The sequence below is a fragment of the Anabrus simplex genome, chromosome 2 (genome assembly GCF_040414725.1).
Source record: "Anabrus simplex isolate iqAnaSimp1 chromosome 2, ASM4041472v1, whole genome shotgun sequence".
Lineage (NCBI taxonomy): Eukaryota > Metazoa > Arthropoda > Insecta > Orthoptera > Tettigoniidae > Anabrus > Anabrus simplex.
Genome location: NC_090266.1, coordinates 424,976,180 through 425,000,865, shown reverse-complemented (window position 1 = coordinate 425,000,865; position 24,686 = coordinate 424,976,180). Strand labels below are relative to the sequence as shown.

The 24,686-nt window shown below is 41.6% G+C and overlaps 1 protein-coding gene across 2 annotated transcripts in view; it reads left to right on the top strand.

The window, feature by feature from the left end:
- LOC136862875 (uncharacterized) overlaps positions 1-24,686 on the top strand; it is a 238,822-nt gene that overhangs the window by 35,759 nt on the left and 178,377 nt on the right. The window contains exon 1 of one of the 2 annotated variants that reach the window (XM_067139147.2): positions 18,961-19,100. The exons of the other annotated variant lie outside the window; for it this stretch is intronic. The gene's annotated coding sequence lies outside the window, so the exon portion shown is untranslated. Of the gene's footprint in view, positions 1-18,960; positions 19,101-24,686 lie in introns of those variants that run through there. 2 annotated transcript variants of the gene reach the window in all.

Below are 24,686 nucleotides of genomic sequence, written 5' to 3'. Positions count from 1 at the left end.
GCACAGGCACTTGTACAACAAACGATTATTACTGTAGCTGGGCATCTGCTATCAGAGTATTACCTAACAATAAATTTCATGCGGACCATATGCAATTACATTAGAAGCTTCACGATCTGACTTCAATGGTTTGAGAATGGTTTGATGCAGCCATTTTATCTTTCTCTCTTTCATTCCTTCCTTCTTTCTTTCTTTCTTTCTTTCTTTCTTTCTTTCTTTCTTAATCCGTTTACCATCCAGGTTTGGTTTTTCCGTCGGACTCAGCGAGGGATCTCACCTCTACCGCCTGAAGGGCAGTGTCCTGGAGCGTGAGACTTTGGGTCGGGGGATACAACTGGGGAGGAAGACCAGTACCTCGCCCAGACAGCCTCACTTGCTATGCTGAACAGGGGCCTTGTGGAGGGATGGGAAGATCGGAAGGGAGAGACAAGGAAGAGGAAAGGAAGCGACCGTCGCCTTAAGTTAGGTACCATCCCGGCATTTGCCTGGAGAAGAAGTGGGAAACCACGGAAGACCACTTGGAGGATGGCTGAGGTGGGAATCTAACCCTCCTCTACTCAGTTGACCTCCCGAGGCTGAGTAGATCCCATTTCAGACCTCGTACCACTTTTCAAATTTCTTGGCTGAGCCGGGAATCGAACCACGGCCCCCGGGGGTGGCAGCTAATCACGCTAACTACTGCACCACACAGGCGGACAGCCATTTTATCGACGGCCCTATTTTCGAATGAATCACGCTACGTAACATTTAACATTTCGGTGCGCTCTCGCCTAACACACTTCGTAATCCGTAATTCTTGTCTCTTCTGTTGAATATTTTGGTACAATTACTTTTCTGCCTGCAATAATCATCTTAATTAATCATTAGATTGTGGGGAAATTCCATTAAAGAAAGAGCAAAACCTGTTTTGTATCAGCGGTGCACAAATCATCTTCATTTGCGTACAATGATGTATCTCTACCCTTCACAAGTACCTTTACAGGTGTGTTCCGTGACTTGTATTGTATTCGTACTGTAGAAGAATAGCATCACATACCGGAAGTACAACATATTACAATCTCAGTAAGAACAAGCATTCTGTATCGGTCGCGAACGAACTTTACTCAGGTAGAAGAGATCCGTGGCAGATAGGCTTATTTGGGTACTTGGCATGCCAAGACGATTGCTGCCCAGACAGATGGCCTGCCGATATTAGAATGCCACGCGGTCAGCGTGACGACGACGTTCTCAGTCATATTGCTGAACCGGTTGCGTATCGTATCAGACAGCTCCTGACTTGGCCTCACATTCCAGCCCTCAGTCCAGAATTAAAATCCTGAGACTGGACGGAAATTGAACCCGGAGCCTCAGGGTAAGAGGCGGACTGTATACCACCGGAAGTACCCACACATCCGATCACAGATACAAACAATGAAATACATTTTAGGATGACAGAAGAAGCAAGCAAGTTTATACGGGTTGTATTATTCAATTGTTGATATCGTGATCATAACCAAGGGAATAACAAAAGAGACGAAAATTAAATGTGATAGTTTTCAGTTCTGTGTTGCTTTTCCTACGATGTAAGGACCTTTCAGAGTGAGACTGTATAGTGGGGCGAACATTGAATATGTAATTTTAATAGGAACAGTACTCACACCGAGGAATGCACATTAAAATACATCGAGTGATGTGATAACCAACAAGTATTGTTTCTGGATTCTCATTAAGACAACCGCTGTTCAAGTTCCAGCAATGCACATGAGATTTTGTAAATGAAATGTCACGCTTTTGTGGTTTGTACTCCATGTAAATCTAGTGGTTTCATGGCTATGATATCAAGAGCTACGTAAAACTACAAGCTTGCTTTAACTTGCAGATTAATTAATTCGGAAATACGATAAAAGTAATGACTACTTCTAAAATATGTACTTCTTACCTCGAGTGCACCACTTTCTCGAAATTGTCAGACTGCGTAATAAATCCCCTATAAGCTCGCTGAGCTCGTTGTCCGCATGAGAATTCTCTACTGTAAACGAGATGAATGCCATCCTTCTCTACCCAAGTCTATCGCTTTATGTCAACAATGGTACTGTACTAATATTACAAACAAAAAGAAAACAGTTCTGGTAGATAGGAAACTCTCGCAACGCTATTTAGTGAGCTCATACGTGCCGTTGCTTGGTGACAAGCCTCAGTTTGAGGTATGTAGATCCTTGGAAGAGCTACACAGTACTCTAAAATATATCCCATATCATTCTTTTCATCCCTTTCATCATCATAATTTTTGGAGGAACATTGCCCGAAGATCCCGTAGATACTGTATCAAAGTTAAAGGAAAACATAATATTTCAGAGAAGCTGTAATATGTCTGTCTCACGTAGCGACTGCTACTGCTTGAAGAGCGGCAGCTGAGATAGAAGTTGAAATTACCGACCTATTCGGTCTTACATTTCAATCTGACGTAGTTGCTCGTAAAGCGTGGACTGTTGGTACGTTTTGGTTCGAAATTTGCGACATTACAGTCGGTGCGACGTGCTGAGCCCTATTTCCAGTGCTTCCGGGATGATAAATAATTGGAGTACCTGGAGTGGGTATCGGGGAGTCTTTGAAAGAGAAGTCAGTTTCGACTATGTAATTGGGGTTATGCATAGGACGATGTTTAATGAGGCAGTTTCAGTGGGTCGTAAAAGAGGGGGAGGGGGGATTTTAGGTATGTGAGGTATGCAGTATTTAATTATGGGTAGGGGGAGGAGTGGCTGGCGAGGGTCTGTCTCAACGGGGTTAGCTACAGTTAGTTATACGTGTTTGGAGTGCTTGAAGTAGTTCTATGGTGAGCGGTTGTGGGGTAAGGTTGGTTACGATGGGGTGTGAGGTGAAGGGGGGGGGTGTTTTTTAGGTTTAACGGAGACGGGGGTTGTTTGTGTTGATACGCTGTGGAGAATAGATGTATTTTCCTGGCTTAATGTGCCTTGATGGCCTTCTTGTAGAAAGGGTAGCGAAAGCTACATTTTGTTTACATTATTTACGCCTTGTTCGTTAAAATTTAAATCAGTGGCACACATTGGCACCAGTCACATTGTTTTGCCAAGGCACCTGCTGCCGAGGTAGATTGAATGCAGATATTGTAGTGAAAGAGACAGGAATTGAATTTGGAATAACCAGGTACGAAATAGGGACTTTATCCCTACAGAGCGAAGGTGGTTTTAACATCTCATTTATTTTAAGAAACTCTCGTCATTTGTGGAAATCACCACCACCACTACCACCACCACCACCGTCATCATCATCATCATCATCTCTCATTATGTTGGATAATAATAATAATAATAATAATAATAATAATAATAATAATAATAATAATAATAAGAAGAAGAAGAAGAAGAATATGGTGTGGGCTACTGTAGTTACGTCCTAGTTCGTAAACCATGGACAACGGCTGAGTGGCCTAGTAAGTGGTCCTGAGAGTCTGGATACCAGTTGCTACGGAATGGGAATGGGCATCTCGGACATATTCTGAGTCGTGGCCCTCCTTGTGCTCAAGCGGCTAGGACTATACAATTCACCAGTGGTCCCTAACCCGTTAGAGGAGAGGTCCTCACTTTGACTATTTGTAAGTAGGGTAGCATGTTGCTTCACGAATTTACCAAGTCAGAACTTTTTAAGCAAGCCTCGGACCTATGGGAGTAACGGAGTCCCACTCCCATTTGACACGCGAGGAACTCCTTGAAAACAACTTGGCGAACGAAATGGAATTCGGTAGGGAGCTATCAATATTAATGTGGCTTATGAGAAAAAGAAAGTAGAACTGGCTGAGTCAGCATAAAGGATGCGTATGGATGTGCTAGTAGTACGTGATATTCGGGTAAGGGGAGATAACGAGGAAGAGATAGGAGATTATAAATTGTACTTGACGGGTGTTAAAAATGGAAGGGCAGAGTGTGGGGCAGGACTGTTCATCAGGAATACTATTTCAAGCATGTAAATGAGCGAATGATGTGGGTAGATTTGGAAGTTGGAGGAATTAGGACCAGAATTGTCACAGTGTATTTACCATGTGAGGGTGCAGATGAGGTTGAAGTTGACAAGTTTTATGAAGCAGTGAGTGACACCGTAGTCAGGGTGAACAGCCAGGATAGGATAGTGCTAATGGGCGATTTCAATGCGAGAGTTGGAAATAGAACTGAACGATACGAAAGGGTGATTGGTAAATGAGGGGAAGATATAGAAGCTAATAGGAATGGGAAGCGTTTGCTGAACTTCTGTGCTAGTATGAGTTTAGCAGCTACGAATACATTCTTCAAGCATAAGGCTATTCACCGCTACACGTAGAAGGGTAGGGGCACAAGATCCATAATAGACTATATCTTAACCGACGTCGAATTCAGGAAATCTGTTAGGAATGTACGGGTTTTTCGGGGATTTTTGGATGATACAGACCACTATCTGATCTGTAGTGGACTAAGAATCTCTAGGCCTAGGAGAGTGAAAGTGAAATCTGTCTGCAAACGAATAAGTGTAGAAAATCTCGAGGACGAGGAAATTAGACAGAAGTACATAGATATGATTAGTGAGAAGTTCTGAACAGTGGACAGTAAGCAGGTTTAGAATATAGAAAGAGAATGGGTGGCATACAGGAATGCTGTAGTGGAAACAGCAAGAGAATGCCTAAGAACAACCGTGTGTAAAGATGGGAAAAAGCTAACATCTTGGTGGAACGATGAAGTGAGAGCAGCTTGTAAACGTAAACAGAAGGCTTACCAGAAATGGCTCCAAACAAGGGAGATGCAGACAGGGATTTGTACGTAGATGAAAGAAACAGAGTGAAACAAATAGTTGTTGAATCCAAAAAGAACTTGTGGGAAGATTTTGGTAATAACCTGGAAAGGCTAAGTCAAGCAGCAGGGAAAACATTCTAGAAGGGAGGGAAAAATGAAATGAACAGTCTTTTGGGTAATTCAGGTGAATTCATAATAGATCCCAGGGAATCATTGGACAGGTGGAGGGAATATTTTGAAAATCTTCTCAACGTAAAATATTCATTGTAGTGTCGCGAACAACCGAGCTCATAGAGAGGAGGAAAATTATGTTGGTGAAATTACGCTTGAGGAAGTGGAAAGGATGGTAAATAAACTACATTGTCATAAAGCAGAAGGAATAGATAAAATTAGACCTGAAATGTTGAAGTATTGTAGGAAGGCAGGGATGAAATGGCTTCATAGAGTAGTAAGATTAGCATGGAGTGTTGGTAATGTACCTTCAGATTGGACAAAAGCAGTAATTCTGCCTATCTATAAGCAAGGGACCAGGAAGGATTTTTTTTTTTTTTTTTTGCTGTTTGCTTTACGTCGCACCGACACAGATAGGTCTTATGGCGACGATGGGATAGGAAAGGCCTAGGAATTGGAAGGAAGCGGCCGTGGCCTTAATTAAGGTACAGCCCCGGCATTTGCCTGGTGTGAAAATGGGAAACCACGGAATACCATCTTCAGGGCTGCCGACAGTGGGGCTCGAACCCACTATCTCCAGATTACTGGATACTGGCCGCTCTTAAGCGACTGCAGGTATCGAGCTCGGTAAAGGAAGGATTGCAACAACTATCGAGGTATCTCGTTGATTAGTATACGAGGCAAAGTGTTCACTGGCATCTTGGAAAGGAGGGTGCGATCTGTGGTTGAGAGGAAGCTGGATGAAAACAAGTGTGGTTTCAGGCCACAGAGAGGCTGTCAGGATCAGATTTTCAGTATGCGCCAGGTAACTGAAAAATGCTACGAGAGGAATAGGCAGTTGTGTTTATGTTTCGTAGATCTAGAGAAAGCATATGACTGGGTACCAAGGGAAAAGATGTTCACCATACTGGGGGCTATGGGATTAAGGGTAGATTATTAAAATAAATCAAAGGCATTTATGTTGACAATGAGAATTGATGGTGGAATGAGTTCCTGTTTCAGGTTAGACAAGGCTGTAATCTTTCACCTTTGTTGTTCGTAGTTTACATGGATCATCTGCTGAAAGGTATAAAGTTGCAGGGAGGGATTCAGTTAGGTGGAAATGCAGTAAGCAGTCTGGCCTATGCTGACGACTTGGTCTTAATGGCAGATTGTACCGGGAGCCTGCAGTCTAATATCTTGGAACTTGAAAATAGTTGCAATGAGTATGGTATGAAAATTAGCCTTTCGAAGACTAAATTGCTGTCAGTAGGTAAGAAATTCAACAGAATTTAAGGTCAGATTGGCGATACAAAGCTGGAACAGGTAGATAATTTGAAGTATGTAGGATGTGTGTTCTCTCAGGATGGTAATATAGTAAGTGAGATTGAATCAAGGTGCAGTAAAGCTAATGCAGTGAGCGATCAACAGTATTATTTAAGAAGGAAGTCAGCTCCCGGACGAAACTATCTTTACATCGGTCTGTTTGCAGACCAACTTAGCTTTACGGGAGCGTGAGCTGGGTGGACATAGAATATCTCATTCATATGTTAGAAGTACAGACATGAAAGTAGAGAGAATTATTGCTGGTACAAACGGGTGGGAACAATGACAGGAGAGTACTCGGAATGAGGAGATAAAGGCTAAGTTAGGAATGAACTCAATAGATGAAGCTGTACGCATAAATCGGCTTCGTGGTGGGGTCATGTGAGGCGAATCGAGGAAGACAAGTCACCTAGGAGAATAATGGACTCTGTTCCGGAAGGTAAGAGAAGTAGAGGGAGACCAAGTCGACGATGGTTAGACTAAGTTTCTAACGATTTAAAGATAGGAGGTATAGAACTAAATGAGGCCACAGCCCTAGTTGCAAACAGAGTTTGCGACGTTCAGTAAATTCACAGAGGCCTGCAGATATATAATATATTATTATTAATACATATTATTATTATTATTATTATTATTATTATTATTATTATTATTATTATTATTATTATTATTATTACGTCTATTCTAATGGCTAACGGACTTAACGGACGCCATGCGTTGGGAATTCTTTATCGTGCTGGAAGCCAACGACAAGGAGTTGTCACGTTCATACGCTCTAAAATGCCTCCGACCTCAGTCACCTTCGAACCTGCCATGCTGAAAACAGGCAACCAGGCTGAGTGGTTCAGACTTTAGAAGCATTGACTTTCTGAGCCCAAGTTGGTGGGTTCGACCCCGACCCAGTCCGGTGGTATTTGCAGGTGCTCAAATACGCCAGCTTCGTATCGGTAGATTTACCGGCATGTGAAAAAACTACGACAAACTTCCGGTACCTGATCGTGTTCGAAAACCTTAAAGGCAGTCAGTGGGACTTAAAAATCCAATAACATTATTATTACTATTATTATTAGATCAACGACTGTGCCATAATCGATGGTTTCCTCAGAAAATACTCGTAGATTTAAAAAAAATGTTTAATGGTAAGTTTTGTGAACATATGTTTAAAATCCTCACCGCCATATTTAACAATCTTTATGTGAATTTTACTCTACCAAACTACTATGTCATCTGTTGCTCCTTGAACTCTTTAAACAAATGACGCTGACTTGTTAATGAGCGAAATGTTCTGGAAAAAAAGGAGCTGCTTAATTGAAGTGGCATGGCGTTCTTGGTTCACCCGGAAAGATTTCGATTCCCCGTCACAATTTCGAAAAATTTTGAAACGAGATTCCATCTCTGGAGAGGAACACTCAGCCTATACAAAAAACGAGTACCGTTATCAGGTTAATTCCCTAACCACTAACCACTCTACACTATTCCAATCAGTGCCGAGGTTACGAACTATAGAAGCCTGATCTTTAAACTCTTTAGCCGGCCTTAGTGGCGCAGTAGGTTAATCTTTGCCCTTCTGTTTCCAGGATGGCTGCTTCGATCCTGGTTGAGGTCGGTTGTATTAAGAATGCTGTAATGCCACAACTCCGTGTTGTTGGTATGTTTAAGATATACTACAGGAGAAAATTCCAATACCCCACCGTTTCTTGAAATCTATAGCATTTTCAGGACTTTAAACAAATTATATTATTATTATTGTTGTTATTATTATTATCTGAAATCTTAATTGATTACGTTCTTGTGATTCTCCTCTGTGATAAGGTAGGTCCTACCGTCCTGGTAGAGAATTTCGCTTCGGAGGAATACATTTGTTACAAATTTGTTAGAGGTATCTTTACAGGCCACACTTTGTATCCTCATGGACCCATACGGATGGAGGTTTACATTCTTACTATACCTACTAACGAAGCACTGCATTTTGTACGGTCCTCATTACTGCCCGTAGGCCCCCAACTGAACTGCAAAATGAGATAACATTCCAAAACCACAGGCCTAAGGCTTGGTAGCAGTCATAACAGAGCACCGCATTTCGCACTGAATTAGGTTCCGAGATACCCTCTTACCCTAGCACGAGGTTCCGAGATACCCTCTTATCCTAGCACGGCACCTGCAAATTGATACTCCATTTGCTTAGCCTCGCACCTAGCACCTCATTCTGTTGAGATCTTGGCTACGATCTTGTTCAATTGTCGAATAACAATTAATAAGAATGAATGATGATGAGTACTCACCCCGAAGGCTGGTTGAATCCTCGACATCTCCATCATCAGCTAACATAGATGGCCTAGGCATCACTGAAAGGCGCACTAGGGTAATGAGGAGTGATGCAGTTTCCCATTGCTTTCCTCACTGAGCCAGACGTTGCCTGGCTCACTGAAATGCACAAACCAACTGACCCCATGAGTGACATTTTCACACCGTTCATTACGGGGACAAGTTGCATAATGAACGACGTTACTGGCATCGCTCATATCTCAGCCACTTACATTTTATCAAAGCAAGGATGAGACTGAGATAGGTCAATGAAAGCAACAAATTTGTTCTAGTCCGTACCAGAAGACACAGTGCACGTCGCGCCAGCAAAGACAGTAAATAAAGATACACAAACTAATCCTGCCGAGGACGCAATCGAATGAAATATTTGTCATTCTCATACAAAACAAAAAACAAAAAACAAAAAAAAAAAACAACAAGAAAACCTGTTTGGATTTTGTCTTAAATCTGTATGCATATAATAAAAATACTTCGCATTGCAGTGATTTTTGGATCAATAGATGAGCTACGAAGGAACTAAGTGCGTTGTGCCTTAGGTCTTATCTCCAAGAAAACACCGCTCTTAGCATAGACTTACCATCGACCGAAGCAACGTAGTTTTCGTAGTAATCTGGCCACATTTAAGTACTGGCCTACTGCGATTTGTAAGCTCTCATGCGTTGTCCCAGTTGAGTTTCGGCGGCCAGTATGCGCACCTCATCATCGTCTGATGAAGATTTCATGTTACTTAATCCCAGATGAAGTGCATGATATTTTGCTCGTAAACAGAATAAATTTGGAATTCATCCACTGATCCAAAAACGGCAGCAATGTGGAGAACTCTATCATATATAATTGGTTACAGGAGATTGAAAATATAATATATTTTTTTTTACAATTTGCTTTACGTCGCACTGACTCAGATACATCTTATGGCGACGTTGGGATAGGAAAGGGCTAGAAGTGGGAAGGAAGCGACCGTGGCCTTACTTAAGGTACAGCTCTAGCATTTACCTGGTGTGAAAATGGAAAAAAACACGGAAAGCGATCTTCAGGGCTGCCGACAGCGGGGTTCGAACCCACTATTTTCCGAATGCAAGCTGAACCACGCAACCACTTGCTCAGTAATAAATGAAACTGCATTAAATTATATCTTAGACAAAATGAATGAATTAATTAATTTGTATGAATTCATTATTATTTAACACTCGAATCAATCTCTCAACAGAGGTGTCAGCTACTAGACTCAGGAAATGGAAGATCAATTTGCAATTACGGTTCTGGGGTTGGTGCATAGCTTGGGACCAAGGTCAGTGTGAAGTGTTGTGCTCTGTTATGACTACTACCGTTTAATAACACGTCTCATTTTGCAGCAATTCAGCGCGGTACTACAGTAAGGTCAGTATAAATGTCGGTACTAAGGACGGTGTAAGGCGCAGTGCTTCGTTGTGTATACAGTGCAGTAGGTGTATGACACGCCAGGTAGTTCGGTGGAAGAGTCCCCGTGATCCACGATTAAGTTCCTTTACGTCGCACTGACACAGGTATGTTTTATGGCAACGATGGAATAGGAAAGTTCTAGGAGTGGAAAGGAAGTGACCGTGGCCTTAATTATGGCACATCCCCAGCATTTGTCTGGTGTGAAAATGAGAAACCACGGAAAGCTATCTTCAGGGCTGCCGACAGTGGATTTCGAACTCACTATCTCTCGAATGCAAACTGACAGCTGCGTGACCCAAACCACGCGGCCACTTGCTCGGTACTACAGTTTTTCTGAATGAAATCGCAGCTGGCGACCTTGAGTGTATCCAACCGCACACGATTCTGGAGCAGCCAGCAGTTCGCCTTCACGCATTGCACGCTGTCTGGAGCTCAGAACATAATCTTTCTCCGCGTGACGATTCCATTAGTGAGACGAGCTCAAACCTTCGGACAACGGAAGCTACAGAACGATCGACATTGTTGCCTTTAAAAATAAGGAGAGAGGTTACATCATCGAGCCAACTGTCCGCTTTGAAAGCCGTAAGTCGCAGCCCGCAGATGCCCACTATTTACGTACCAACAAATCCTTACTTCTGAGATAAGTACCAGCTAGAGGAAATCGTCATAGTGGGTCTGATGATTGGAGAGAGGGGTGGGGGGTGAAGACCAATTCCCGCTTTTGCCGCCAATTATTGGAAACAGATATCTCCACCAATGATAACTTTAGGGTAAATTGCCGTCATTGCCTTAAGGGGTTCAATAATAATTCTAAGAAAAGCATTGTTACAGTTAGGCTACCATCTAAATTTCTCGAGATTGTATCTATTTCTTTTCGAAAAACTAATGTAAAAGTATACTTCACTGCAAGGCAGCCTCTACATGAGAGGAAGTATTTAATAAATAAATAAATAAATAAATAAATAAATAAATAAATAAATAAATAAATAAATAAATAGTCCTGCTACAGTATTTGTATTCAAATTACTTCCTCTAGGAGCAGTGATCTGTATCCTGTATGCAGCATCTACCTTTCCTACACATACAGCCTTAAACATCCTTGCACATTTCTTTCAGTTCCTTAGCCGTTCTGCTTCATTCTTTAATCGCCTGTATTCTTTTCTGCCTTCCTAATTCTTTGCATTCTTGTACTTCCGCCGTTCGTCAATCAGGTCTAGTATCTCCCGAGTTATCCACTGATTCTTACTTGATCTTACCTTTCTTCCTAACCTATCTTCAGCATCCCTACTGATTTCATTCTTTACGATTGTCCACTTTTCATCCATTATGGTTCCTTCAGCCTTCTCATTTAGTTCTTATGTAACATGTTTCTTGAAATATTCCCCCACCCTCTTTTATTCAACTTATCTAAATCCCATCTTCTTGCATTCCTTCCTTTCAGAAATTTCTTCGACTTCAGATGGCATTTCATGACCAACAAATTGTGGTCATAGTCCACGTGTGCTCCTGGAAAGGTCTTGCAAACCAGCGTCTTATTTCTGAATCTCTGCGTAATCATAAAGTCTTAATTGATAGCTCTCAGTGTCTCCCGAACTAAATTTTGATCGGGGCAGACTTCCTCTTTCATTCCTTTGTCCCAGTCCAGATTCTCGTACTGCATTATCTTCTCTTCCTTGGCCTACTACCGTATTCCAGTCTCCCATCAAAATTAGATTCTCGCCTCCTTTTACATATTGTGTTAAATCTTCTATCTCTTCATATAGATATATTCTTTCGATTTCTTCATCGTCCGCTGAGCTAGTTGACATATAGACTTGTACTGTTGCCTGGTGTCTATCTTGACAACAATAAACCGTTCACTATGCTGGTCGTACAAGCTTACCCGCTGCACTATTTCTTATTCATTATTAAACCAACTACTGTTGATAATTCCGCTGTCGCCTTAGCACAAATCCTACTCTTCCTGCCAACGCACTTCACTTGTACCAACTGCATCTGAATTTAATTTATCCATTTCCCTTTTCAGGTTCTCTAACTTACAATAACGATTCAAACTTCTAACATTCCACTCTATGACTCACAGGATGTCAGTATTCATCTTTGTGATGATTGCCCCCTCTCACATAATCCCTACCTGGAGATTGGAATAGGGGGACTCTTTTATCTCCGGAATATTTTACCCGGGAGGAAGCCATCATCAATACATCATTAATTCACACAGAGAGACCTGCATGTCCTCGGGAGATAGTTAAGGCTGTAGTTTCCCGTTGCTTTCAGCCGTGTGGTAGTATCAACATGGCTAAGCCATGTTAAATATCATTACAAGACCACATCAGTCAATCATCCAGACTGCTGTCCTTGCAATTTCCGAAAGGCTGTTACCCACCTTTCGATGAACCATTCGTTAGTCTGGTCTCTCGACAGACATCCATCGGACATGGTTGAACCTACGGCTCGGCTATCTGTTTCATTGGGACGCACAAGGCTCTCCACCTCTACAAGGTCTCATGGTTTACTTGGGAAGTTTCCCTTAAGGTTGCGAAATCGTGTTCTAAAGAACTCCACTTAGAAACAAAATTCCAGCGTACCACTTATCTTAAAATCTATAGCAATCGAAAGGATTCTTCTTATTCTTCTCATTATTATTATTGTTATTATTATTATTATTATTATTATTATTATTATTATTATTATTATTATTATTATTATTATTATTATTATTATTTTGAATCCAAACATAGAATTTAGCTCTCGTCTCTTAGGCAATGGATTTTCATCAGTTTGCATCACATAGCTCCACTATCTAAGTGATCAATATGCACAGCTTCACCCAGCATCTTTATTTCTATTTACATTCACCTGTCCATCTCATCGCTATGAATACTTTCCTTCTGTATTTACTATAATAGCTCTCCCTGTTCTGCACTCTTATGAGTAGTATCATTGATATCCGAGTTGAGCTGGCAATGTTGTACAAGTTGTGTTACTGAACGTTTTTTATTCGGATGGGAGGTTGAAACTTCACCGTCGGCAACCCCTAAGATGGTTTACACACTATTCCATTTCTTTACGTCAAATAAATATCGGATCTGTAGCTTAATTAAGGACACAGCCTATCCCAGCATTTTCGAAAAACTGCAACGTGAAACAGCCAACAGAGAATTATTCATAGCCAGTTTTCGCTCCAGCACTGAAGAATCATCCTGAAGTATGAGCAATATAAGGATAATTTAGATTGGGAACACACTTCCTTGTGGTAAAATACAGCTGATCACAACGTACCCTCCATGTCTGACTTCACACAATAGGATGTTTACAGATGTTATGGTACGAGACGAAGGATCAGGGTTTTGAAAACCGGAGCAGTCAGTGGTTACGCTGACTTTTCCACATACTTTGGGGAAATGCTGAGAGATTTTTATTTTAGTGCCAATACCATCGCCTGTTGGTTAGCTGATTAACTTCGCTACCAGTTGATCCAAGTTCGATTCCCGACTCAGCCAAGAATTTTGGCCTGTTTTAGGATCTGGACCTTAGGTTAATTCAGCTTCAGGAGCACAACAGAGAAGAAAGGTGGGTTAGAACGTCTCTTAGCCATCGTAGATATAGTTTTCCATGATTACTCATTTCAAGTCTAAATCCAGGCGAAATTTGGAATGCTAACTATTATACTGCACACTTCTTATTTCTCCGTATAAACCAGAAGGTCTCTGAAGGAGTAGAAGGTAAAGATTTCCTCTATTTCTGACAACGCCGGCTCCATAGTGTAGGTGTAGCGTGCCTGCCGTTTACCTGTAAACTTCGAGTTCGATTCCGGTCCAGTCCAAGTACTTTCATTCTGGAATGAGGGCTGGAGCGGGATTCACTCAGCCTCGTGAGACCAACAGAGGAGGTGTCAAATACGAGAAGCAGCGACTTGGTCACGAAAGCCAAGTAATACGGCTGGTGATGTCGCCAAGCTGATCACCTGGCACTCCAAAATCTGCAGGCTATATGGCTGGACAGGAATCGTCTTTACAGGCCAAATCCTGTTGTGCCACGGGGTTTATTTTCGTGACCTCGGCATGTAGCACTATACTCGACACTTTCCCTACAGGAATTACCTGGTTCTCATTTATTTTGTAGGTCGATTGAACCTCAGGGCCATGCGACTGTGCAGAGTGGAAGGCTGGTTCCTAATTTCCTCGCCTTCCCAACGGGGAATAGAATCCAAATCCTTCCAGATAAACCGAGCACGCCCGCACCGTCCCGTTTAGATAGTTATTTACAATTCAAGACCCCAATAATTACAGGTACCCCAATATAGACTCTTCAGCATTACAGATTGCCAGCCTAACTTCACACAAATTTAGTTCACCGGACTGTTGACCACGATGTATTGAACCCGTTATATATAGCAGCAGCGATTTTCTCTTGGACTCCTCAATGTGTTTTCTGGTAACCTAAGTATGTTAGTGTGGAGAAAGGAACCATACCGGCACGACTAGAGCATGTAGAACAGGACGGAAGTTTGTTTCATTACCCATTATGTTTCTATAGCCGACCGGAAATATGGTTGTAAAACAAAGTATTTCAACCTGAAAGTAGCATCCTGAGGATCAGTACTGGAGTAGAGGATATTCACCACGTGGTGGGGTCCCCTCTTCCTGATGAGGTTAGGACCCCTTGAATCGAAAGCTGCGACGCTGATCATTCAGTGAAGGAGCCGAATAATAATAATAATAATAATAATAATAATAATAATAATAATAATAATAATAATAATAATAATAATAACAATAATAATAATAAATCCCATGAACTACTTTTACGATTTTCCGAGAGGTGCCGGAATTTTGTCCCGCAGGAGTTCTTTTACGTTCTCGTAAATCTACCGACATGAGGCTGGCGTATTTGAGCACCTTCAACATATATAACTAGGCTAGAGTATCTCCTCTATCGGTAGAAGCTCAAAATACATCCATGATATCCCTGTCTGTCGCAAGAGGCAACCTTCAAGGGGTCTCATACTGGGAGGGTGGGTTGGCAACCACAGGTGTTCCAGTTGAGTCTGACATTGTTTCCTCTTTCTTGTGATAGACTCCTCACTGTCATTCATTCATTCATCACACGTCACTTTCTATTTTACAGCCGGGTTAAGTGGCTCAGATGGTAAAAGTACAGGCCTTCTGAGTCCAAGTTGGTGGATTCGATCCCGGCTCAGTCCTGTTGTACTTGAAAGTACTCAAATGCTTCAGCCTCGTGTCGGTAGATTTACCGGCACGTACAAGAACTACAGCAGAATAAAATCACGGTACCTCGAAGTGTCTAAAACCCATAAAAATACTGAATGGTACTCTAGAAACCAATAACATTATTATTATTATTATTATTATTATTATTATTATTATTATTATTATTATTAGGGGCTACCCAGCTGAGCGATATAAGCATGCTCGTTTTACTCGGAAGGACGTGGGTTCGATTCCCTGTCAGGAAGTCGAAAAATTTTAGAAAAGAGATTTTTCACTTCTGGAGAGATACATACCCCGTAGGCTCACTCAACCTGCACCAAACATGAGTACCATGTTAAATCCTAGCGTTAAAGGTGGCTGGCCATAGATCCAACCACTCTATCCCACTTACTGCTGAGGTTGTGAATAGTGGACGCATTTACCTTTCATTCCTCCAAGGGTCTACATGGCGTGTACGGACATGACTTTTTTTTTATTATTATTATTATTATTATTATTATTGTTATTGTTATTATTATTATTATTATTATATGGTTGAGTGGTCAGCGCCTTGGCCTCCAGTCCTCGGGGCCCAGGTTCGATTCCTTGCTGGGTCAAAGAATTTTAATCTAAAACTGTTAATTCCCTGGCTCTGGGACAGGGTAACTGTGTTGTCCCCAACATTCTTGCAACTCGCACATCACACACAACATTATCATCTACCACACAAACACGCAGTTCCCCATAGATAGTAGTTGGTGCCCACTATCATCAGAGAGACTGCCTTACAAGGGATGAACAAGCCTAACAACAGCAACACGTAATTATTTTTATTATTACTATTATTATTATTATTATTATTATTATTATTATTATTATTATTATTATTATTATTATTATTATTATTCCGTAATTTACTGCAGCGAAACAGGAAAACATAGAAATCAAGAAATAATTTCAAAAACTGCTGAAGTTTGGACTCCAACTTTCGTTTCTTCGTAGCTCATAAGAATGAACTTACTGTATATAAAATCCGAGCCAGCACCGCGGTGTAGGGGTAGCGTGCATGCCTCTTACCCGGAGGCTCCGGGTTCGAATCCCGGCCAGGTCATGGATTTTTACCTGGATCTGAGGGCTGTTTCAAGGTCCATTCGGCCTACGTGATTAGAATTGAGGAGCCATCTGACGGTGAGATGGCGGCCCTGGTCTAGAAAGCCATGAATAACGGCCGAGAGGATTCGTCGTGCTGACCACACGACACCTCATAATCTGGAGGCGTTCGGACTGAGCAGCGGTCGCTTGGTAGGCTATGGCCCTTCGGGGTTGTTGGGTCATGGATATGCGGGGTATAAAATCCGAGAAAAATCTCGGAAAACCGACCGGAGTTGTGAGAGAAACAATTGAAAGAATGAACCTCACACACCACCCAAGTTTCCCATGCATATGAACACTGAACCTCGTTAAGCACGTCTTACAATGACCAGAGAGGTCTCACGAAGAATACGCTCTATGACTCCGACGATCCCGCCCGTTATTCGATGTCAACTTGCCAACTGTACTGGCACGATATCAGCACAGCGTTCTTAGTGCCTTGTTTTCGAGATCCTGTAAGTTAGCTCTGCACTTCCGTCGTAAGTCACTTAAATCTTTATTCCGTAGCAATATTGAATCTCGGTTGGAGAAAGCATGCGCCACACTCAACAAAAGAACGAATGAAAACAGTGGAAGAAAACCTCTCCACAGAAAATAATACCAAGAATAATATTTGTTGTTTCTTCCTAATAACAGTTAGGAGTCCATGATGACTAACAGCTCCGTCTACTTACTATACATGTGACATTTCTTTCTTCAACAACACCTTGCTACGTTTGTGGTATCAGTGGACCACACAGACTTAATCCTATCCTGTTATCATGCGATGACTTTAGCAAAAATTACACACGAAATCGCCACGATTCGTACCCAGGACACATGGGTTAGGAATCAAGTGACTAGACCACTGTGCCAGGATATTGTTAGCATCAGCGTCACATTGATCTTAATAAGTCCAAATAAAAATTATTATTTCTTGATCTTGACCAATGAGAAATGAGAAGGTTAGCGGTTCACTCATTTCGGACCGAGATATGGTCTTTTTCTCAAAGATTTTAAGGAAATCCTTCCGATATTATTTTTCACAGCAATTTGAGTTGGTCATCAACCACTTGAAAGGTGATGGATCGTTCTTAAATGTGTGCCATTATCGGGCATCAAGCATCAGACTTCCTAGTTGGCATGTTAAGTCATCAATTGAGGACTGTATTACGTTTACGAAACGCAAAATAGAATTGATGGAACCTAGTAAGCTGTTTTTTTTTCAAAGATTGGTTTATCGAGGGTAGGCAACTTTTTACATGGCATGGTTAATTTAAATCGAAATCACCTTTAAATAATGCATATTGAGGATCCTTCCACAGTCAGTCCCGCAATAGTTATCAACAGGTACATAGCTGATTAGGCGTCGCAAGTCATGCAAACATTAAATAAATGCAAATCAAACTTCTTGCTTTATGTGACTGTTGATATCGTGTTCATAGTCACGGGTCCTCCAGTTTTACGTGGAATCCGAACCACATAAAAGAGACTTTTTATTTCAAAAACCTATATACACTGGCCATGTTTAGACCACGGCTGCCTTGGCGTAAAGCCAGTGACTACGCCGCTCAGGCAAACATTAAATAGCTGAATACACAGTATTTTATTTGTAGCATCTCCATGTTTGGATTTGTGACATCGTGATTAATTTGTGTTTACGTAACGTCTGTTCGATAACCTGTGTCGTGTAGTGTCAGTACTAGTGTGTGTATTTTCAATTAAATAAGTCTAGTACTGAAATGAATAATAATAATAATAATAATAATAATAATAATAATAATAATAATAATAATAATGTTTCACTTCCCATTAACTACGTTTACGGTTTTTGGAGAGCTTTCTAATATCACCGAACTCAGCCGAGAACGAACCTATCACCTTGGGTTCAGAAAGCCAGCGCTCTACCGTCTGGGACAGTCAGCCCAGCTACGGATGAGAATCAGGACGGGTGGACAGAGAAGTAGGAATAAATAGGCCGTTGCCTCTGAGAAGGACGCCATCCCAGCAATTGCTTGAACTTGATGAAGGCAAATCGCAGATAACTAATCCGAGGATGGTCACTGGTGTGATTCAAATATCATCTACTTCCAGGGTTTGTGAAGATTGCGGTCAGGACTTAAACACATTAGCGTATAGCAAGGATCAGAATAAGTTCAAATAACGCCTAAAAGTGAAATGTGTATTACACTATTTATCTGTATATGTGTATTGTGGAAGTAGAAACTGAGGCTGGACTACTTGTGATTCGTTTCACTTGTCTCCTCCTCCTTTTGCACCACTGTTTTCCTTGAGGTTATGTCACAGTTACTTTGTTCGGGAAGTAATGAGGTATCCGGCTAATGTTTTTAGAGCAGAAATGCTGGCTGTTCTAGTTTTACGCTACCTGTTGAACAGCGGCAGTTTCAGTAATTGCATGTCATCTACCATATTACTGCTCCTTATTACGTCACTTCCCCCACCCAGTCCACCTTCCTTGGATCTAGGTGAAACACTTCGTTCAAATGAATTTCCTCGTAGCAATGAGTTTGGACATAGTTGAATCCTATCATTAATCGTCCAGGCGTTTCAGTTTTCGCTGTTCTCTGCTGTTATTTTCCAGCTGTGTTGAACCCATAATTCTATAAGTCAAGGGTTCAGTGTGTAGGCGTATCGATTATGCGAGTACCACGTATTCGTAAATGCACTTCACATCTATTAGAAATAAGAGTTCGTGATAAAAATCTGTGCTCTTAATCTTCAAGTAGCAGCCATTGGAGGAAACGGTCATATACTGGAGGTAAGCTAAAACCCACTTATGTTTTTGCGAGAAGTGTTAATCAGACCCTCCATGGCTCCTACGCTTCACTACGCGTTCTGGGTTCGAGTCTCGGAGACTGTTAATAAAATATAACCTTGAATTTATGATATGATCGATTCGAACGACACCGTCAAAATCGTGAAGATGTTTTCCCATGGTTTACCATGTTCCTACAAAACAAATGCTAGGGATGTATTTCAATTTTAGTCATTGCTCCGACTTTCCCAGTCCTAGCAATTTTCATACCAATGTCGCAGAGGAACCACCTTTGTTAGTGCGATGTTAACCTATTATAAGGAAAATGGAATTCAGGTATATTTTCTTGAATTATTATAATGTTATTTGCTTTACGTCCCACTAACTACTTTTACGAATTTCGGGGATGCTGAGGTGCCGGAATTTAGTCCCGCAGGAGTTCTTTTACGGGCCAGTAAATGTACCGACACGAGGCACCTTCTACTACTACTGGACTGAGCCATGATGGAACCTGCCAAGTTGGGGTCAGAAAGCCAGCGTCTCAACCCTCAGAACTACTCAGTCCGGCTATATTTTCTTCAGGGACTGCAATATACTAACTGACTGAGTGGCACAATTTATTAGACGCTTGCCTCGGGAGAATACTAAAACAAAGAAGACTCCTGGCGGTAGTTTAAAATAATAATAATAATAATAATAATAATAATAATAATAATAATAATAATAATAATAATAATAATCGATTTCCTGTTGGGTAGATGATTTTAGCCACATTGGCTCAATCTACCCCTCTTAGTATACCTACATCACACCACGACACTAAACACAACCAAATACGCAACAGTGAATTCTCATGGGACTAGCGTTAGTTAAAGGCATCTGGCCTTAAAACAGGGCCACATGTGTAACGAAGTTCACTGCACGAACTCACCGGGGTGTGGGACAAGCGTCGGAAGAAGAACTAACACAGTTATCCAGGTTGTAAGAAAGCGTCTAATATGCATAATCATAGATCATAGCTTTTCATAACGCCGTCCGTGATTCGAAACCTGGCCAGTGCGTATGGGATTTATGAAGTGGAAGGTCGAGTTTCTGTTGTTCAGGTCACACTTAAAAATGTGATCCCGTGGCTGACGATTTCGAAACAAGCACTTATGTGCTTGCTTTGCTTTTCATCCCTGGATACAGAACTTACGAGGTAACTGATAGATTTTCTATGAGTAACTGTTGTGAAATTTACAAGTGGAGTCCAAGTCCAGATGTAGGAGGACTACCAGTACGTATATTCGCCATTAGCTGTGGTTTTCATAATTTGCGCTCTTTAATAGTAAAGGACTGAATAGCGTGTACTTGTGTGTGCACTGTACATATCTGAACAGGATGGTTTTTGTGGTTTACACGAGCATTTGGAAAGGATGTTGCCATGGGCAATGAGTAAGTGCCATTTGCCAGATGCTGAGAAAGGCATTTCAATTAATGCTGATAGTAGAATTCGATATTAAATTCAGTCTTAGTTTTGTTAAATAGCTGGTACAAAAGGAACTCGATTATCCGGACTAGTTGGTACCAGTGGTAGTACAAATAAGCAAAAATCCGGATAATCGAATTCGAAATTTTATTGTAATAAAATAAATATACAATACAGTATATGAAACATTTATGAACTATTATGAATTCAACATTTTAAAAATTAAAGATAGATGCACATGAAGACTAATAAAATAAACATGCAATATTTGTATGTTCAACCGTTGTCCCGTATATCTACGGCGTCAGGTATGAAGTGAGACGAATCGTCGCAGCGAGTTTTTACGATCGGATGCCCTTCCTGACGCCAACCTCATCAGAGGAGTTAATGAGATTAAATGAATGATGTAATATGTGATAGTAGGAAGGGAGAGGGTAAACCCCGATGCCGCCACATAGCCTACTCCTGTCAAAATAGCACCAAGGGGTCTGCTCAAGGCTTTACCTCCCCATCCGACGGACGAATCACCATCAACAGCGTCATATGCCCTCACTCCATATGAGCACTGCGGATAGGTTTGTAATTTAATCCAGGATTTTGGCACGCAGTCTAGTGATTATAAATTGTATACCAGCGCCTCCCCTACCCTGCCGGCCAACATTCTGAAGGTGACAATTTTTTCGACCAACGGGACTCGAACCGGCTAACTACGGTGCCAGACCGCGTGTACTTCACGTCTTAACGATAATGGCCACCATGCGGGCTAAAATAAACATACATTACAATATATAACACATTTGTGAACAGTTATGAAGCCTTAAAGCTTACGTAACGTATCGATATATTAAAAAAATCAGGGACCTTCCACGTCCGGATAATTGAGGATCCGGATAACTAAGGTCCGGATAACTAAGATCCGGATAATTGAGTTTCTACTGTACTTTATTTGCAAGGAAACTGGAATTTTGCACATTTTAGTCTTCTGTTCTACCTGGTGCTACTTCCTGTTAGATGCAGTATTTTTGTATCTGTCAGAACGAAATGTAGCCTCCATTGAAGTCTCAAGTCTTGTGTATGGCCGTGGTAGTATAGGAGCTGTTAGGTATGGATATTGCCGAGTAACGCCATTCAGAACACGACTGTAAAAGGAGCGTATAATTGCTATGGATGGTGTTATGCATATGGTCAGTCGTGCTGCAGTAGCATTTCTGGCTCATTGAGGAAAGCCATAGCAAACTACCTTACTTTTCATCTTGCCCAGTACGCTGCATTTTTGTGCCACCATTTACAGTTTCCTTACAACAATTTGACCTCCAGTGGTGCTATTTGAAGATCCAGTTAGCCTCGGAGCTGATGATACAAAAGATGGAAATCCACCATTAACGATGCCATCAAAGAAATAATTCACGTATTCGATGGTCCTGTGGCAGTTATTCCGAGTGAAAATGGACAAACATTACTTAAAAATGTATTTCAGGTTTCGCTCAAAGTCGAACGCCGGGAATAAGTACTTTTTGAGAGCGGATGAGTGTAATGCTCCCGCCACATCGTTCATCATATTGTGCAAGCCTGTAATCATGTCATTAAAGCCAGACGGGTAACGATTTGCGCTGTCACTACGTCCACCTCAGAGGCAACAGATTAGGTAACCAGAGTTTAAAGCTCGACTCAAAGTTAGCCGTTAGCTGCTAGTTAGATAGCTGTGTAAAATTCCACTTCTTTAAATATTGATTCCAATTCTAGTTGCCTCCTGAGAAAATACGAAATGTTGTTGTCTCTATAGCAATATCAGTCAGTGATCAAAATCCTCAATGTATCCAAAAATAAGGAAGATTGTGCACCAGAACTCTGTAAAGACGATAACATTATCGGATCATTTATTTAATAAGAGATATAGAGTGATAGTATAGGATGAGCGAGATGAGACTACACATATTTACAATCTGCTTTACGTCGTACCGACATAGATAGGTCTTATGGCGACGATGGGATAGGAAAAGGCTAGGAGTGGAAAGGAAGCGAGCTTGGCTTTAATTATGGTACATCCCCAGCATTTGTCTGGTGTGAAAATGGGAAACCACGGAAAGCCATCTTCAGGGCTGTCGACAGTGGGTTCGAACCCACTATCTCTCGAATGCAAGCTGATGGCTGCGTGACCCAAACCACACAGCCACTTGCTCGGCTACAGGAAAGAGAAACACAGTAGATAGTGGGTCCTACTTGATGACCTGTTAACCACTATCGTGGAACTGAACTTAAGGATAAGTATTACGAATCTTAAGAGATTGCCTGACTCAAAGTACATTTCAGAATTTGTAAACAGAAACGTGTCTTCGGTTTTATAATTATACATGCTCATGATTTATGAATAAAGGAGAAGAAATAATAATTTTGTGCTTTCACAAGTTCATTGGATACCGGAAGATTTAGATAAACACGATGATGATGATGTTGATAATTGTTCTTTTAAGAAACGTAACACATAGGTCATTGACCCTTTCTGTAAAGAAACAGCCACCGAGCAAGTTGGCCTCGTGGTTCGGTTCGCAAAGCTTTGAGCTTGCATTCGGAAGATGGTGGATCTGAACCCCACTGTTGGCAGCCCTGAAAGCGACTTTCAGTGTTTTCCCATTTTCACACCAGGCAAATATGGGGCTGAATCTTAATTGAGTCATGGCTGATACATCGCCAGTCCTAGCTCTTTCGTATCGCATCGTCGCCAATAGTCCTGAGTCAGTGTGACGTTAAAATACTGCAACGGGCGAGATGGTCGTGCGGTTAGGGGTGCGCAGCTGTGAGTTTGCATCCGGGAGATAGTGGGTTTGAACCCACTGTCGGCAGCCCTGAAAATGGTTTTCCTTTTTCACACCAGTCAAATCCTGGGGCTGTACCTTTATTAAGTTCACGGCCGCTTCCTTCCCACTCCTACGCCTTTCCTATCCCATCGTCGTCATCGTCGGTGGGACGTAAACAAAATAAGTTACTTGCAAAAAATAGGAAAAGACAACCAGAAAACATAAGAAACGTATCTTTGTAAGTACAATACTATATCTTCGAGGTTATTGTTAATTATTTTGTGGTAAATGCTACATTGTACCATTTTGTTATCATAGCAACTCGGCTCCATGACAGAGGAATTTTTGAAAACGAAAATGATGTACATATTCCATAATAAGCGTTGTCGTAATTAGCGAATGGCTTCGCGGTTTGGGTTACGTAGCTGCGAGCTGGTATTCGGGAGACAGTAGGTTTAAACCTCTCTGTCTGCAACCTTGAGGATGGCTTTCCGTGGTTTCTCATTTTAATAATAATGTTATTGGCTTTACGTCCCACTAACTACTTTTACGTTTTTTGGAGACGCCGAAGTGCCGGAATTTAGTCCTGCAGGATTTATTTTATGTGCCAATAAATCTACCGACACGAAGCTGACGTACTTGAGCACCTTCAAATTCCACCGGTCTGAGCCAGGATCGAACCTGTCAATTTGGGGTCAGAGCCATTCAGCCCGGCGGTTTCTCATTTTCTTACAACGCAAATGCCTTACTTGAGGCCATATCCGCTTCCTTCCCAGTCGTAGCCCATTCCTATCCAATGGTCGCTATATTACCTGTCTGTGACGGTGCGACGTAAAGCAAATAGAGAAAAGAGGAAGCGTTGTCGGAGTACGCCCTGGCGAAGTGCTCTAGCCCAGGTTCGAATTCCGACGACGTCAGGTGGATTTGCATTAGGACCAGCGCGTGACTTTGAAATAAAAATGAACGTCCTTAAATAATGAGGGATCAAGACTGGAGGGCGCAAGGACTTGGTGTCAGGTACCATTCCGTTATGACATCGTCAGATTATCAAGCCCGAACTTCAGTTTTATTTAACACACCGCTCACGTTCGTTGGCCTTCCTAAGTAGGACGACGCGGGCAGTGCTGAATAGCAGGACGACGTGGAACGGGACGGATCGTTCTAGTACTAGCGGGAAATGTGGGATGATAGGTATGCTTAAAATTATAAATACGAAACAAAATATGCTATGAGAAAAGCAAGCAAGCTTGTGGTATTACGTGGCTGATGATGTCACGATTATAACCATGTGACCTTAGGTAAGATTCGAAACACAGATGCGTGACT